Source organism: Mus pahari, chromosome 9 (genome assembly GCF_900095145.1).
Source record: "Mus pahari chromosome 9, PAHARI_EIJ_v1.1, whole genome shotgun sequence".
NCBI lineage: Eukaryota > Metazoa > Chordata > Mammalia > Rodentia > Muridae > Mus > Mus pahari.
Window position 1 is genome coordinate 66,696,017 of NC_034598.1, and position 19,283 is coordinate 66,715,299.

The 19,283-nt window shown below is 36.2% G+C and overlaps 1 non-coding gene across 1 annotated transcript; it reads left to right on the forward strand.

Annotated features, from left to right (window-relative positions):
- The first annotated feature begins 15,055 nt into the window (after positions 1–15,055).
- LOC115064775 lies at positions 15,056–15,160 on the forward strand. Its single transcript, XR_003844595.1, has one exon. It is a non-coding gene; the product is annotated as a U6 spliceosomal RNA (small nuclear RNA).
- The last annotated feature ends 4,123 nt before the right edge of the window (positions 15,161–19,283 follow it).

Below are 19,283 nucleotides of genomic sequence, written 5' to 3' on the forward strand. Positions count from 1 at the left end.
ATATATATATATATATATAGAGAGAGAGAGAGAGAGAGAGAGAGAGAGAGAGAGGATTATTCCAAACCCCAGCAACCTCAATCTTGGAAAAGCAAGGTGGAATAGAATAAGCCTTTGCAAGAGATTCTGAGTAGGAAGGAGTTGTAAAATATCAACCCAGTGGGCCTCAAGGAAAGAGAACTGTGCACCAGTCATGCTGGTTTAAGCAGAACAGGCAAAGGAGAGGGAAATACTGACAAACCCGTAGTGATTTCATTGGGATTCTGAAGAGTGCTTTCCTTGATGTCTTCTATTCCCAAACAATAGCATGCATAGCCAAACTGGAGCTCAGTTGGAGTCCTGAGATTCTAAATCGTTGATGAACCTGGGGCTCGCAAGCATTAGAAACTAGTCATGTCACATCGAAAGACTTAAATTCATTTAGTGAGACAAATTTGCTATTCGGTAATCGTTCATAGTTCTGACTTCAGTATGAACTAGGGCATCTAATATGTACATAGCCAATATATTTCTCTGATTATAATTATACACATTTCTGATTCAAAACAGGAATATTTCATTTATAAATCTATGACAGCATAGGAGACTGTCAATCTCCTATGCTGGGGATGTATGTGGCAGTATCCTTAATGGTGTTCATTGACAATAATGTAGATAAATATTTTGTCTAAATCAATCCTTTAGCTCCTATGATAAGAAGAAATGGGTGAAGGTGTTATAACCTTCCCAATCATTTTTTTCTTTTTTTTTCTCTTTGAACACTGTTCTAATTATTATCTCCTTGGAGAAGAAAAGCTGTAAAGGTTCATATTTTCATTTTTAAGTGAGAACAAAGGATATAAATAGAAGGCTTATGTCTCTTCTATTTTGTTTTTCTTTTCCTTTGTTATTAATTTAATTTATTCTTTGACAGCTTTCTGCACATACATATATACATACACATATATACATATATCCATGCACAAACACACATACATACACACACATTTCCACTATACCTATCCACCTGTTCCCTTCCATCCATCCTCTCTACTCTCTATATTTATACCAACTCCCTATCCCCCATTCATGTCTTTTTGTTTCTTTTTATTCTTTTCCCTTTGTGACTCACAGGATTTAACTACAACCACTGGCATGAGTGTGAGCGTTGAGTTATCCATATGTCAGGAATGATTCACCAGTGTCTATATCATGGAAGACAGTCATTTGGTTTTCCATAGCAGTCTTCCATTGCCAGTAGCTCTCCTGGAGAGGCAGGGCTGGATCCCATGAATGCCAACCACCTAGAACTGATTGGTCCTGGCCTCAGTGTCCTGCCAGCCCTGTGAAAGTCAAACATACCTGCTGTGAGTTCACAAGTGTCACGACCAAGCCATGTCACATCTACAAGTTAGTGCTTCATGGTCCCTTCTTCTCATCTTTGGGCTCTTATGTTCTTTTTCTTCCCTCCTGTTTGATGTTACCTGAGACTTGGAGAGAATGATGTACATTCATTTCTGTAAAGCATGAATGTGATATCATATAATATCACACATAAATTGATAAATACTGACCAACTTCCTTTCTTTTATGACAAGCTCTCACTCTGTAACTTTGATAGCTTTGAACTCACTGTGTATTCTGGAAGCTCATAGCTATACTTTAGCTACAGCCTCCCATAGATATGAGCTACCACCCACAATGCTTTGATTTGACTTTGACATTGAACCTATGTATTACTTTGTCCTTTTATTCTTTTTTTTTTTTTTTTTTTTTTTTTTTTTTTTTTTTTTTTTTTTTTTTTTTTTTTTTTTTTTTTTGGTTTTTCGAGACAGGGTTTCCTCTGTTTAGCCCTGGCTGTCCTGGATCTCACTTTGTAGACCAGACTGGCCTCGAACTCAGAAATCTGCCTGCCTCTGCCTCCTGAGTGCTGGGATTAAAGGCGTGCACCACCACGCTCAACTTGTCCTTTTATTCTTAAACTCTACAAAGAATGTGGCTTCTTTCTAGCATTTTCTGAAACAGCTTCCCTTCCTTCACTCAGGAAGAGATCATGAGAAATTTACCATTATCTTTCTTACCATTTGTCTTTAGTTGAGACAAGAACTTTACATTGTATCAGAGCTTGCTGCCTACTTTGAATATGAAGATAATTCAATCTTGACTTCTTTAAAATTTAACAGAAGAGGTTCTCTCTCTAATTGCTAAATTCCTATGTTTAATTTTATTTTAATCAATTAGGTAAGGTTAGGATAATATTTAAACCATGGCACTATATATTCTATTCTAAGATTAACCTGCAGGGGTATATATGAAGTATGAGCTTTGCTGGAATCTGCTGTATTGGAAATGGTTTGTACATTCCAGACATGACATAGGACATTTTTTCTCAGTATAGAATTTCTACATTTTTTCTTCTTTTTCTCAACAGGAATAAAAGAGGTCACCAAAATTTTTATAATAAGTTAGGTTAATGTAATTGACTAACACTGTTTACATCTTAACTTCTACACTTATAATAATCAAAAACTCTTATTAAACTTATGACAAAACAATATACATTTTAATATTTGTGTGAAACATGAACTTAATAAACAAGATTTGAGCTTCCCTGCAACCAAGCAATGTCTCTCCTAATGTAAATATATGGTAAGCATTCCTGCAGGACTTTAAAAGGAAAAGCCATTATAAAAATCATCTTTGGTAGGAAATTTTCCAAGCTAGTTTCTTAAAGTATATTCCATTTAAGAGTTTTAACTTTGAGATTCAAGTCTAAGTTCAAATCAATGTATTTTGGTTTTAAAAGTGAAGACAAGGGTCTCTTCAAATTTAAAAAATTATTTGGGAGAAAAGTATATCAATATAATTTTTTGATAAGCATTTAATAAGAATTTGGAAATCAGTCTATGCAGTTCCATAAGGAATGGATGCTGAATCTTCGCTTTAACATAAATACAAAATGATGTTATTTAACACAAACAACAAAATACAAAATATTTATGCACCAAATATTTTGTCTTTTTGAACTATAAATAATGGGAAGCAGAGTGCAACATCAAAATGAGCTGCTGGAGGCCGCTTTTACCCAAGGGGATGCTCAAAAGGGCACATGCACAGAACTGTAACAAGAAGATTCATCCCTTTCAACACAGAAGCATGTTTGGCCCAGGGCAAGGCAAGAGGATTACACAATTGGTCTTTCTCTTCATAAGCAGAGGTCTTGTTGTTTCACCTCTACAGGAGTTTTTCTAGGTCATATTTTCCCTGTGTTTGAAATGAGAAAGAAATATGTCAGCTGCAACCATCTAAGGAAGAACTTTGTGTGTGTGTGACTAGCTTGCCCATTTTAAGTTTGCTTTCATGGCTGGAGATCCCAAATGGCCCCTTCATGATGTCATTGTAGGTGTCGATAGATATAGATATAGACAGATAGATCAGAATGCTTAGAACTGTAAGAAAATTTTGCCCATAGGAGTGCAAGACTCATCTTCTTAAATTGGTATTTCAGGATTGTTTTCGTTATTAAGTATATACTGATTAAATCATGCACTTTATAAAGCTTTTTTTGTTTTCTCATGAAAATCTCATTCTGTTTTTTTATCCACTCAGGTAAATGATCCAAGTATCATTAAGAGGGTATTAGGGGCCTGTCCAATGCAGATAAATGGTAGATATGGTTCCTAAACAATGCAGTTTTAATTTGCACAGGCAAATAAGAAAAAAGAGCTCAAATATATTGGCACACAAGCAAGGGATTTTCTGCAAATTCCACAAGTTCCATCTATTTTTAAGTGCTTTATTGTGTGATATAAATGTAAGACCATATGTTACAAAACCAAAATCAAGACTCATGTTCCAACAATTTGTTTTGTTCCATTATTGGATATGAGAAGCCATCTGGGAGAGGTAGTTTTCGTGCTGCCGTGATGGAATTTGCAGGATATTTTAATGGTTTGTATGGACAAGAAATAGATATTGGAAATTAGATCGCTCCCCTAGAACCTAATCTCAAAATCATTTGGAAACTCAAATGCAACAACCACTGATGAAATCTGGAACACTCCCTATTCAGTTCTTTATCTTCCCAGACCATTATAAGAGATTTATTTTCATTTTCTTATGTTCTCAAAAGTTGAATATGCTTTAAAACCTAATAAACGGATGTTGAAAGCAATTTGGTATGATTTGATGGACAGAATGAATCTATTTTCTTTTAAATATTAGCCTTTTGATCCTCCATGGAGAGATTACAAGACACTTCAGGTTAAGGTAATTAACCATTACAGAAAACAAAGGCCAAGAAAACCATAGCATATTGGTAGGACTCAGGGAGGACGGTATCATTTTTGCGGAATTGCATTTTATGGACTAGTGAGGCATGACAACTTTTTAGTGGGGGGGCAAGATAAGAGTTATTTAAGGCTTGGAAAGCTAGATAGTTGAACAAGAATATCCTACCTGGGCTATGCATCTTTTCCTGCTGTTGTAAATCAACTTAGTCTAAAATGTGTATGATGGGCTGGTGAGATGGCTCAGTGGGTAAGAGCACCCGATTGCTCTTCCGAAGGTCGGAGTTCAAATCCCAGCAACCACATGGTGGCTCATAACCATCTGTAACAAGATCTGACGCCCTCTTCTGGAGTGTCTGAAGACAGCTACAGTGTACTTACATATAATAAATAAATAAATCTTTAAAAAAAATGTGTATGATGACTTCACATTACTATATAATTTTTATTAATGATGAATGGCCATACTTAGTCATAGCTAGACTTTGAAGCTAATCTACAATATTTGTTTTTCCTCCTCTCTTGCTCTCTTTCACTCTCTCTGTTGGTCTGGTTTATCTCCCTATACTCACTAAATTTATATATACACATAAAGTGTTCAAATAAACTTGACAGAATGTAAGGAAAGGAATCATTTGCATTAGACTATTTCATTTTCTTCCTATGATGCTGTACAGTTTTAGCATAATTCTAAACATCTGGGGTATTTTTAAATAATAAAATCAAAGAAATTATTAGAAGACAATGAAGCAAACTAATGTATATTTAGTGGAATTTATCACTGCCTGGCATACTGAAGATGTACACATTTATTGCCTTCTAACTAGCCATCGTGAAGGAAGGGCTATAACCATTTTATAGATGAGCATATTGAAAAGTGAGGGAGTAGATAATTTTTCCGAGAGGACACCACAGGCAAATGTCAGAGATTGGACTTGTACTCAGCTTTCAATCATTCAAAATTCCTTGCTTATTTTTCTGTCTTACTCTTTTTTTTTTAAGACATTAATTATATAGTCTCTGCATTATCTGTTTGTAAGTATGTACAGGTGTGTACAGGTATTTAAGAGGCAAGAGACATTTAATCCTTTTGGAATCAGAGTGGCAAGTGGTTGGATTCCCCTGAAGGCATAGTTACAAGTGGTTGTGAGCTGCCTGGGTACCAATCTTAGGTCTTCAGAAAGCACTTTATATGCTGCTAACCACTGATTCAGTCCCCCAAAAGCTTAACTCAGATAAAATATAGCTACCACATGGCTTAGAAAATTTTAATTGCATTCATTTTTTTTTTCATAATGACACATGGTTGATATAATTCCTTGAAAATAGGGGGCTTTCTTATTTGTTGTTGTCATCAGTTTTCTCTTGACCTTTAATTATTGTCTACAGAGCAATTACTTGTCAGCTATTGTCTAAGGAAAATAGGGGTCTTTCTTAGTTTATAAGAAACTTTAAGATACAGCAGGCATCATGAATTTCATAATTCCCCTCTGGAGTTAATCTAATATAAGTGGCTTTACATGAACATTGAGTTCCCTAATGGTAATATGCAGCAGATGCTAAGAACATATTGCACTTTATTGTTGTTTTAAATGTTGGTGATTTATTGGAGATGTGATTTGTAAATACACAGTACAATGGTCAGTGAAGGACGTTCCATTATCTATTTCAACATGGATGGGACAGTAGATCCTTATGTAGAGTGAAGCTAGGCAGGTGCAGGCTAAGTTCATGGTTGCACTTATATGATCTCACTTGTGTGATCTCACGCATGTGAACTGTGGGAAGACTCATCCCCTTAAAGATGACAGTAGTATGGCAGTATCCAGAAGGTGGGAAACAGAAACCATTAAGAGTATAGCAAAATGCTGATCTCTGGGTATTGAGCCTCTACCAGACAGGAATTAGAACTTCTGTTGTGTATTGAAAGAGAGATGATTATATATGATAATAGCATACTGTGTGTTTCTGAAAAGCCTGAGGAAAAGGTGTAAAATGTTTTCTCTCTAAAGTAAGAAAAACATTTAAAAGAGAGATATTCCTATCTTAATGCACTTACTGCATGTATTAAAACATACCTTAATAGGTATACCCCCATCCCGCGTGAACACATTTTGTATAGAACACGTATAAAATGAAATTAAGTAAAAATAATGGTTTTGACAGGTTAAAAGTTAAAAAATAATACAATCAGAAATCAGTCTTCTTTTCTCTATGCATCTCTTCTGTCCACGTTCTTAATGATTTGGTTATTAGAATAACAGGAAACATAAGCACCTTATGTTTAATCGCATTCTCATCTCACAGCCCAGAGCCTGGTTCGTTCCCTTCTGTTACTTTGCATTGTCTGTGAATCAGCTACTCATAACAACATGGTTTGTTAGAACAAAGACATTAGCTTTCATGGATTATTCTTTGTTCTCTACAGCCATTTTCATTCTTTATTCATTCACTTTACAAAACTACTTTCATTGCTTTTGTTAGAGCAATGATACCAGCAAGCATTGTTTAGCCTTTCCTATGCAGGGGCCCTGCCTCAAACAGAAAGGAGTGAAGTCTGAAAGCCATATTAGCCTATGAGGTTAGTTCTCTCAGCATCTCTATTTTAGACTGGTTCATGGGTGGTAAAGTCAGAATGCATCAGGGAGAGTACAGATTGTAAACACCCAGCCTCTAAGTTCATTACCAATATGGAGCTCATGAATTAAGCTGCATTTTCAGTTATTAAAAATATAGATTATGGACCCAACCCCTTTCTTTGTGAATGTGTTCGTGTATGCATGTGTCTGCATGTACACACACATATGTATATGAGTACGTGCATGTGGAGACTAGAGGTCAATGTTAGATATCTTTATTAATGGTGTTCTACCTTATTTTTTAAGGAATATCTTTTATTCCATGACAATTTCAAATACATAAAAGTATCTTGATCATATTTTATCCTAGTCCCTTCTTTATGCTCCCCACAGGAACCTCCAATATCCACCCCCCCACCAACCTATCCACCTTCCCCCCAACCTCTTTATATCCTCTTCCTTTTTTTTTTTTTGTTTTTTTGTTTTTTTTCTGTTTTTTTGTTTTTGGTTTTTTTTTTNTTATGCTCCCCACAGGAACCTCCAATATCCACCCCCCCACCAACCTATCCACCTTCCCCCCAACCTCTTTATATCCTCTTCCTTTTTTTTTTTTTTTTTTTTTTTTTTTTTTTTTTTTTTTTTTTTTTTTTTTTTTTTTTTTTTTTTTTTTTTGGTATGGATGGAAGTAACCCGCTGAGTTCAATCAGTGGTGTCTGTTGGGATATTGACTGATCTTGTTGGTTTAATCTTGCACAGGTTTTGTTCAGGTAACCATATAGCTGCAGGGAGTACGTGAGTGGAATGACCTTGTAATGTCAAGAAGAAAGCATCTCATAGCACCATTTATCATCTCTCAGATCTCATTTTGCTTCTACTCCCTCTTCCTAGGTTTCTCTGACCTGCAGAGGGGCTTAGGTATGAGGTGTAACGCAGATGTCCCATTTATGTTTGAGCACTCAAGACTTATTATTTTTAGCACACTAACTAGTTTTGAGTTTCTGCGTTATTTGCTAACTGCTGCAGGGAGAAACCTCTCCGGCCAAGTTTGAAGGTGACATTAATCTATGTGTATAAACATAAATATGTAGAAGGAAGTTTGATAAGATGTGCTTTGAAAAAGTCACCGTATGGCTTTCTGAGTCCTGAGTGTGTGACCCAGGTCTAAAGTTCCATGCAAGACTTTCCTCATGTGCAGTTGGGCCTCAATCAATCCAAAAGTGGTTAGTTACCATATAACCTTCATGCCACTGTTCAACTGGTGGCTATATCTCATCTGAGCAGAAGGTATTATAGCAAACAGGTCTTGCAACTGGATAACATCATTAATGGCTTTTCTCCTCCAGAGGAGACCATGGCATTATTACGCGTGGACCACAGGGAGCAAGTTTAGGGGTCAGTTCTGACTCTATTTCTCTATGTGTTCAATATGTGTGCAACCAAAATGTGGTATCTTTATCAGGAGACTCTTATCACCCAGTTCTGATGGGAAACCAAGAGCAATGGCAATAGCTTGGGTTGTTTTGGGGGGTTGCTTAACACTTCCTAATTAAAAACTTGTAGAAAGTATCCAATGCATAACAATGAAATTTTCTCATTACCCATGTCTTCTTGAGGAAGTAATATCCCCATCATGCAAAAATATTTGAGATCCAACTCCTCCATTAGCTTTTATTTTATCAGATAATGCTCAGGCTCATCAGAAAGATAGGATGAATACCTTAGCATCTTATCCATAACACCAAAGATAGCATATTTAAGTATGCAGAAAAAATATGTATTGATTAAGAACATATCTTGATACAAATGTTAGAAAACATAGTCAGGTAAACATAGGAGAAGCTATAATTCTATAATATAATGAGATTTTACAGCGTTTTATGGAAGGATGATAATGATTAATATGAATACTATTATTATTATTGTATACAACTAGGATATACAATAATAATACTTTCCAGAAAACTTCTGTAGAAAACCCACAGATCAAACACCTTAACCTGAACATGAAAGTTGCTCTTGCTAGTGCGATAAGAACCATATCAAGCAGGATCTGGGATTAATAAGTAAGGAGAGGAAGGCAGAAATGTAAGACATTGTGCTAACACCTATTTTGCACAATATGAAGAAGAAGAAGAAGAAGAAAAACTGAGACAGAGGATCGGTGGAAGGATATGGCCTGTATTCTGGTGGTGCTGTTGCATGTTAGTCTGCTTAGTTCTTCTGAGTTGTTTTCAACCCTTTTTGCTCCAAACCTCCTGCTGTTTTGTGCTCAGCTATAGCTTCTGTGGTCTAGGCCACCACGGAGAAGATGATATATAATACAAGCTTTAGGGACATCCAGAAAATGGCCTTTGGCTTCATACACCTCTGTTGGAATCCTGTCCCCTATTTAAAGTGACTGACCTCTTTGGGTTATTAAGCAAATACAATTCTATTGGGATAGTTAGCATGGGATAAAACTAATACAAAACTACCATTTATATAGACCTGTAGCTTACCAAGCAGTTTCTCATTTCTCATATTATCTAATATAGCAGTTAAGAATCATCACCTCTATTTTGTAGATAATGCAAGTATCAATTGTCAATAAAACATGGAAGAAACAGGACAAAAATAAAGGATCCATTTTCAAAACTGTTGGTCCATTTATCGTTTCCTTCACAAGTACTTATTCATGCCAAATGCAACAAAAACCAGGATATATGTAACATATTAAAAAGTCATACAGCCTTAACGTAAAGTATAGAAATGAAATGGTGATCTAATTGTTTTAAAATCAAAAGAAAATTGGGAAGAAAAGGGGAAAAAAAATGTTAGGGAGGGGAAGTACAGGAAGAAAAATGGGGAATAAGGAGAAGAAGGGAGCAAGAAAGAACAAGGAAAAGCTGAGTTTGTTCAATTATCCAGGCAGGACACTTAGAGCGAAGGAAACTAGATTTTTAAGTCACAGTAACAGAAATGCTGGGGAAGTTAAAGGAGATAAAAGATGAGGATCGAATATGTTTCTTTCCCGGAGTAACTCAGATAACAACTGACATCGCAGAGCCAGGTGAGCCCTATGAGGAAAAGACAGTCCCAGGATAAGGAAAGAGAGATGTGGTCCTAATCCCATGATGGATAGAGAAGTCTTTAAACATAGATGAAAATAACCTAGGACCCAACAAGGAATTCTGAGTATGGGCCACTTTTCAGAAGCCATAGAACACTAAGTATCACTGTTTTGTAATAATAGTGACCATAAGATAGTTCTGTGCCTAATTGGGACCAGAAAGCATGGATAACAGAATATGGATAAAGATTGCTCCACTTTAGCCAACACTAAGGTAAACAGGTAATCTTTAACAGAATTCATTTGTCTATAGGCTCACTAATTATTAGGCTTATTTTTTCTATTTTAAAGGTACCAATACTCTTTTCCATGTTCTCAAAAAATAGAAGCACAATATTTATTTAATAGAGGTTATTAAATATGTTCATACTTCCATTTAATTTTTTTTGAAACTACAATGTAATCAAATCATCTTTCTTTCCTTTCCTCTACCCAACCTTTCCCAACTGCCTGCTTGCCCCCTCTCAAATTCATGTCCATTTATTTTGGTATTATAGCATATGTATACATGCATAAGTAATAAATCCTGTTCAGTCAAAGGTTTCTGAATACACTCAGTAGCATAAAAAGGTATTTACTGACACTACCATTTTATAGTGTCCTGAAAGGTCTATAAAATGCAGTGAGATTGAAGAGGAAGAAAATGGGATCACATATTATTAAAGATAGAAAGCTTGTGTTCTTAGGAAATGCCAGCTATCATCTGCAAAGCCACTCCTTAGGGTTCAATGGTGCAAATGAACTCAACTGAAGCCTTAAATGTGAATGGCAGAACCCCTATGAGAAAATACTGAGGAAAATAATGGTGACTTTCAGTAGATAATTCTTTCTTAAACATGGGAGATAACGAAATGTATCTTCAAATAAAGATATTAGTGAGTTAAATATAACTATGCTGAATCAAAGTTATCTATAGGCCAGTCCAAAACTTACAGACTCTCTTACATTTAGTGGATTTAATTTGTTTCCGTTTTTGCTTTTTTTTCTTGAGTTGCTTTTTGTTTTGTTTTGTTTTATTTTTGAAACTATGAGCCACCATTGATAGTTACTCACTATACTTAATTTTCCTTTGTAGAATTTCATGTACATATAATCATACAGGTTGTCTTTTTGTGTCTGGTCTGTTCATTAAGCATAGTGTTTGTTAGTTATAAAATAACTCTAACTTTAATTAGCAGAACTGTTGGATGTGCTGTGCCTGTATCAGAATTGATGGTATGGAGTCATCACTGGCTTACCCAGTGCGGTTGGTAGTCTTCTTATGAGAGAAAGAAAGAGAGAAAGAGAAAGAGAGAGAGGGGGAGGGAAAGAGGGAGGGAGGGAGGGAGGGAGGGAGGGAGGGAGGGAGAGGGAGAGAGAGAGAGAGAGAGAGAGAGAGAGAGAGAGAGAGAGAGAGAGAGAGAGAACATGGTGCTTGAGTATAGAAAGAGCTTCTCTACATAATGTAGATCCATCAGTCTTATAGTTCTCTTATATCCCATGGCAAAAGAGAATGAACCCACGGGAGGTCAATTAAAATATGTGAGACCTTTGAAATAAGGGGGGGGGGGTGGTTCTAAATAGCTGGTCCACACAGAAGTCAGAGATTTAAAACACTCAGTACATTTGCTTATCATTTCTGTCTTTAAAGCTGGAGTGGGACTATGTTCTGCTCTACAGCAACTGATAACATTTGCGGGCAACACCACATAAATGCTAAGGGAGGAAAATTGCTGTCCAATGATAAAGCTCCAAGAAGCTGTGTTTGCCAGTAATCTGAAGAAACTGGGACAGCTCTTCCACAGAACCTTAGGAAAAGAATCTATCTTGGCCTTTACCTCTGTCTTTGTCTTAAGAGTTGTGGGCTGCCAGGATGTCTGGACTATAGACTATAAACTAGCCTAAGAGGGCTGTTTTAAGCCACCGAGGGTGTGCTGGTACATTATGCAACAATAGAAACGTATTATCCCTATTCATCTTCAGCACACATATGGGTTGCTTTGTTTAGGCAATTCTGAACAAAGCTCACACTGAATGTGGACACCTTTGTACATGTTTGTTTTGTGCAGATGCATAGAAGTAGGCTTGCTTCATGCTCTGTAGTCATATATTTCTAAGAAAAATCTGCCAGTTGTTTTCAAAAGTGCCTGCACTCTTCATTTCTCTATCTGCAATGTAGTTATCCTACATTGTGACCCTGCTTTGTCTTCTCATTGTTCATGATGGACTTTTGTATAAGTGTGGTAGAGTCCTTATGGAATTGTACAAGTGCCAGCCCTTCACCTCCACCCACACAGAATCTCCAGCTGAGACAGAGAATTAAACGGCTGCAAAAGAGATGGAACAGAAGAAAAACTCTCCAGAGAGCAATCTGTAAAAATGTACAGAATGTTTATGTCCATGGGGACCTCGTGGGAAAATAATGACCTCAAGAATTGAGCTAAATGCTTATGTGCATTAATTTTTATGTACTTTAAACTTAACATAATCCTTATTTTAAACTAATGGCACACTTAGGGTTGGCAAATTCTTCCTATTGCAAAATAATCACTGAAAACATCATTTTCAACGTCACTGAATGTATACATGTCTGATAAAGCCATACTTTGGTAATCTGATATCAAATGTTAAAGATGACTTTATTTATTGGAATATGGTTCATTATACAATATATTATGCATATGATTGCCTTATCTTTAACTCTTCTTTTCTAAATCTTTCTCCTCAAAAGTAAATTTAAGAATTTTAATCCGCAAACTAATTTGTTTTAAAATGTGTGCATTCTGCCTAAGAAGGCTCTCCTCTGAGTAGGGGAAGTTCTTTCATCAAGAAACTTTTTTAGATTTGGGGTTCCGCACATTATGTAGTTTGAGTGAATTTCAGTATTTTCTGCCAGCTATCATAGGTGGGATTCTAAGATTTCCATCAGTGTTTCTTATCTCCATGTATTCACCCCACTTAAGCCTTGTATCACTAAACAAGAGATGCTACAGTCCTCTTTTTATGTAGATGACATGTTTGACTGGAAAATAGAGAAATTGTCTGGAGCCTCTACCCTGGTCTCCTCTGAGTGTTTTAAAAACAACAACAAATTCTCAGGCAGAAGATGAAGTGGCTCTAGAGAAGGTCATCGTGAGGCTCTCCTCAGAAGGAGGAGAGGGAACCATAGACCAAGGACTACAGACTGGCTTTTCAAGACCTGATGCTGCAATGTCTTCTTACTTTTCAGAAAAGGAATATGAAGCTCCCAAAGACTTCCTACAGTCACCTAGTCTTAGAATAAATGCTGATTTGGAATTCAGAATGATTTTTTTTTCAGTTCTTCCTCATTGTGTCTCCCATGGTAAACTTCTCAAGTCAGATATATTAGATGCTACTATCCAGGTCTGAATATTCCAGTTTCTTTTCAAGAGTGCAGTAGCACACAGTGCACTGAAATACTAAGCAAATACTTCAAGATGAGAGACTGTAGAAACTATCATGCTTCCCACAGTGACCGCCACTTGCTATGACTCTCCACCTAATAAAATATGAAGTAAGACACTTGGGTTGTAACAATGTATCCATGTATGGGTAAGTCCCAAAGATTCAAATAATAGATTCATCCAGATATTCCAAATTTCCCTATGAAAATCCAGTTCTTTAGAATTCAGGGAGTTGCATTAGAAGGCGTGCGTCTAGTTTACTTCCATAGCTAGGACTTTTATATGAAGAAACATTTTTTTTTGTAGACAGGATCACCTTAAACTTACAGAGCTCCTACTGCCTCTGTCTCCCCAGTGCTCTATTTAAAGGCATGTGCCACCACACTCATATGAGATGTTTTTCAATTTACACAAAAAGTCATCCTTCTGCTTTAGCTTTCTAAATTATTCATTTTTAAATTATTCGTTTTTAAATTTATTTCTAATTGACAGATAATGATACAGACTCCTGGAGCATGGTTGTCATATATAAATAAATTAAGATAGTTGCCTCACCTATTCTTTCCCATATTTAAAATTTTGGCCAAAAAAAAAAAAAAAACCCACACACCTCATTTTCATTTCAATTATTTAACTTTTATAAATTGGCACATAAAACTAGTTGTGTGCATTTATTATATACAACATCGTGTTCATTAATTATTTTAGCTTTTCAGATAATTATTTAGTTATGACATTTCCCCCCTTTCCCTTTCCTCCCTTCAGACACTCCCATATACCACTCCTGGCTTTCTTCCAAATTTATGACCTCTATTTTCATTATTTTTTTTAACATACATGTATATGTATGTGTATGTGTATGTATGAAACAAGAAAATATATATTCACACGTACATAGTCCTAAATACATAAATAGAATTGTTCAACCTGTATTACTACATATATGTATGTGCTCAGAGCTGACCACTTGGTACTGGTTAACTAAAGGATATGCTCTTCTTTGAGGGAGACCTATTTCTCCTGATCTAAGCATTCCATAGTTACCTGTATCTCTTTGTGGAGATCCAAGGCCTCAAGGGTTTTCCCTTTCCACTTAAGCTTGTATATATGGGTATCTATATACAGCTGACGTTTGGCCAGTTATGTTGATGAGATTTTATGTATTTTTGCTTCTAAAATTAACATCTTTCTGTCTCCTGATCATTTAAGTGTGGGAGTTGTTTTGTACATGTGTCTATTAGAAATCACATGTTGAAGTACGTATATATCATAAATAGTATTTACTGAGGCAAAGATGCTCATAGTTGGAAGTTGGGGCTGCAAAGATCTTCCTTCATAGAGGATAAGAAAGATACCAATTCCCAATATAGAGTGAACATTCCTATTATAAAAACTGAAATGCAAAATTCAGGAAAAATAAAAATCCCAAATTGGAGGTAAAATTACATATACGCATATATGTTCATATCTATGCATAACAATGGTAATATATTGTTACATATATATGTAAATACAGTTTGCTCACCTCATATACTGTTGCTTGTTTATGCATGTGTTTAGGACTGACATAATAAAATTTCCATTGTTATATGACAAAGTAAAATGTTGTCTATGTATGTTACAATTAATAACATCTAATGTTTGGATTAGTAATATAATAGTTTCAAAGGAGTTCTTTAATAATTGGTGACTAGCATTCGCTTTGGCGGCACACATACTAAAATTGGAACAATACAGAGAAGACTAGCATGGCCACTGCGCAAGGATGACAGGCAGATTCATGAACCATTCCATATTTCTGTAATGTAAATAAAGAAAATAACTAACAAAATAAATGAAAAAAAAAGAATTAGTGACTAGCTCAATCTCTGTATAGTGCTTTGGGTTTTGAACTATAATCAAAGGTCCATTTGTTTTCCTCTTTTTAGCCAGTCGCAGGAATATGCTGATGCCATAATTTAAAGCTCCCTGAATATGGTTTTGTTTACGTGTTGCTTTTTTAGAGTAAAATGTGTTGAGTTCATGTGTAAGGCATTCTGAGAACTTTTGGATTCATACAAAGTTTACAAATTTCTTATTTTGCTGACATCGTTCTTAAAATATGGAGAGTCTATTAACATATTCTGTAGTGTGACAAAATTTAGAAACTTCTAAAACTCTCTAAATTTTCAGTGAGATGTAGGATCATACATCGTCTTATTGGCACTAATAATATTTGCAAACACAAATGGGCTTTTCTCATGAAAGTCAAATTTAGAGTATCTCAAGTTAGTACAGATTGATTCGTCCCTTTGGGAGTATATAGGGGTTAGGGTCATACTAAGGTGGGGAATATCTCTGGGGAGAGTATTAATTTGACTTCCATAGGAACTGTCTTAAAAAACAAACCTTTTATTCAGACAAGATTTTGTTTAGAATCAGTGCTTTGGAATGTGCTACCTAAAAGCCAGGTGGTGGTGGTGGTGGTGGTGGTGGTGGGGCACGCCTTTGACCCTAGCACTTGAAGGCAGAGCCAGGCAGATCTCTGTGAGTTCTAGGCTGCCTGGTCTGAGGAGTTCCAGTACAGCTGGAGCTACACAGTGAGACCTGTCTCAACAAACACATAAACAAATAATATGCTAATGAGGAAAAGTTAGAGGAATAAATTTATTATGTTTACAAAATAAGCAACGGTCTGCAATTTCTCTCCTTTCATTATGGTTATTACGTCTCCATACTCTGATATTCTATTGATTTATTTAATAAATGGTGTTCAAAAATACACATCAAATGGCCAGATATGAAAGTTGTTCTTAAATGGCACTTAAGCTTTTGGTCCCGTTTAGTTTTCCTTGGCTATCCATTATCACTATTCCTTTCAATCATGCTTTTCCTGTTTCTTGACAACTGGCAAGTCTAAAATGTGTCAGTGTTCTTCAATTGTTTTGAGTATTTTCAGATCCCCCTAAGTGATTTCTCTGTTATCAATACAAGGTAAGATAGGTCTAAATGCTGATCGTTTACTGTTTTTATCTTTAGAGTGTCCGTGCAAATAACAGCTTCCAAGGCAGCCATACATAAAATTTCCATTTAAACAATTCTCAGTGACTCCCTTCCCAAGGCTAATTGTAAGAGTAGGTACAAAGAAATCTGAACAGCAACAACAAGAGCAACAAAAACCAAAACAATAATGTACTAAGAACCATATTGGGAGCCAGGTTACATGGCATGTGTAAGCAGGCACTTGCCAAACTCAGAGTGCAATTTCTAATATATGGTAATGTAAAATTAAAATATGGGCATCCTTTATCCTTCTCGGGTATCTTTCTTTCCTTGTCTCAAACTCACATATCCTTGATAGAATGACTTGTGTTGTCAATAATCCGTGTGAGACAAGATGCTTCATAGATTGTTTTTCTCAAACACTTTAAAATGTCTTACAGTCTCTCTAGACAGAAAACCCTCCAGGATCCAGTTGTGAGTCATGTTCCATGATTTTTTTTTTTTTTTTTTGTGCTCATGTGTGTGAAAATGGAGGAGGTCCCTCACAATGTCTTTTGTTTGTTATTGATCATAATTTTGAAATATTTAGTGACCGTTCCAGTTGATTTCACTTACCTAATACTTCCTAGTTATTTTAGCATCACTCCCCAGTTTCTTTTACTCTCAACTTTTGTGATGTTGTGGTGAACTTTTCTCAATGCTTTTTTTTTTTTTTTTCAGATAATTTACTTGATAAAGTTATTTTAAAGCTAAGATATTTTTGCAGAGAACATTTGCTGAGATTATGAAGATATCTATTTAGGGAAGATGTGTGTAAGTAATAAAGTATTTTAGAAGGAAAAATGCCAGACAGCAATTTAGGGCTTTGTTTGCTGCCAAGTAGAGCTGTGCGTGTGAGAGAAAGCCTCATTCGCCTTTATGTTTCACTTGATGTGAGCCCCTGAACTCACCTGAGGACAACAAAATCTGAACAAAAACCAAAACAAAGCCAAAACAAAAAAACAGCCAAGAAAGAAATGTACACTTGACTATTTCTTTTAAAAATGGACCCACAAAGACCGAAGCAGCAAGCCTGTGGCCTTTACAGGTCTTTACCAGGCCCTCTGTGTATTTGCTATGTGTAGATGCTGTGTGTATGCTTGATGTGCTTGTGGGATTATCTTCTGGTTTCTTCATAGCAAGCTTGAAGATAGAAATGAGATGAGCCACTTCTTCTCATTTGTCTAATGGCCAGTGAAGTTGGAAATTCTCACGCTGTGTTAAATGGTCATCTTTTGAGAATTGTCTTTTCATGTCAGTAACAACTTTAATGTTTGTGTTGTTCAATTGTTAGTTTTCTTTTTATTTCTTTGCTTATTGTAGATATCAAGCATCTGTCAGATATATTCTTACCCAATATTTTTCTCCCATTCTGTAGGCTGTCTCTTACCTGATTAGTTGTTCCTGATAATATATCTCTAAATAGTTCCACAGCAGTTTTATATAATATTACTGTTTAGAAATTATGGATTTTTCTTTACAAAGACTACAGAAAATTGGATGATAATAGTATTTCAAAGAGGCTATATTGGACAGCTAGTGAAAGACAGGAGTTTTCTTTTTTTAAAAAAAATTTATTAGATATTTTCTTCATTAACATTCCAAATGCTATCCCAAAAGTCCCCTATACCCTCCCCCAACCCTGCTTCCCTATCCACCCATTCCCACTTCTTGGCCCTGGTGTTCCCCTGTATGGGGCATATAAAGTTTGCAAGACCAAGGGGCCTCTCTTCCCAATGATAGCTGATTAGGCCATCTTCTGCTATATGCAGCTAGAGACACGAGCTCTAGGGGTACTGATTACTTCATATTGTTCCACCTATAGGGTTTCAGACCCCTTCAGCTTCTTGGGTACATTCTCTAGCCCATCCATTGGGGTCCCAGTGTTACATCCTATAGATGACTGTGAGCATCCACTTCTGTGTTTGCCAGGCACTGGCATAGCCTCACAAGAGACAGCTATATTACGGTCCTTTCAGCATAATCTTGCTGGCATATGCAATAGTGTCTGGGTATGGTGGCTGATTATGGGATAGATCCCCAGGTGGGGCAGTCTCTGGATGGTCCATCCTTTTATCCTAGCTCCAAACTTTGTCTCTGTAACTCCTTCCATGGGTATTTTGATCCCTATTCTAAGGAACAATGAAGTATCCACATGACGGTCTACCTTCTTCTTGATTTTCTTGTGTTGTACAAATTTTGCTCTGTAACTTTGTCTCTGTAACTCCTTCCATGGGTATTTTGATCCCTATTCTAAGGAAGAATGAAGTATCCACACGAAGGTCTACCTTCTTCTTGATTTTATTGTGTTTTAAAAATTGTATCTTGGGTATTCTACTTTTCTGGGCTAATATCCACTTATTAGTGAGTGCATATCAAGTGACTTATTTTGTGATTGGGTTAAATCACTCAGGATGATATCCTCCAGATTCATCCATTTGCCTAAGAANTTCATAAATTCATTTTTAATAGCTGAGTAGTATTCCATTGTGTAAATGTACCACATTTTCTGTATCCATTCCTCTGTTGAGGGACATCTTGGTTCTTTCCAGCTTCTGGCTATTATAAATAAGGCTGCTATGAACAAAATGGAGCATGTGTCCTTATTACCAGTTGGAACATCTAGATATATGCCTAGGAGAGGTACTGCTGGATCTTCCAGTAGTACTGTGTCCAATTTTCTGAGGAACCACCAGACTGATTTCCAGAGTGGTTGTACAAGCTTGCAAACCCACCAGTAATGGAGGAGTGTTACTCTTTCTCCACATCCTTGCCAGTATCTGCTGTCACCTGAATTTTTGATCCTAGCCATTCTGACTGGTGTGAGGTGGAATCTCAGGGTTGTTTTGATTTGCATTTCCCTGATGATTAAGGATGTTGAACATTTTTTCAAGTGCTTCTC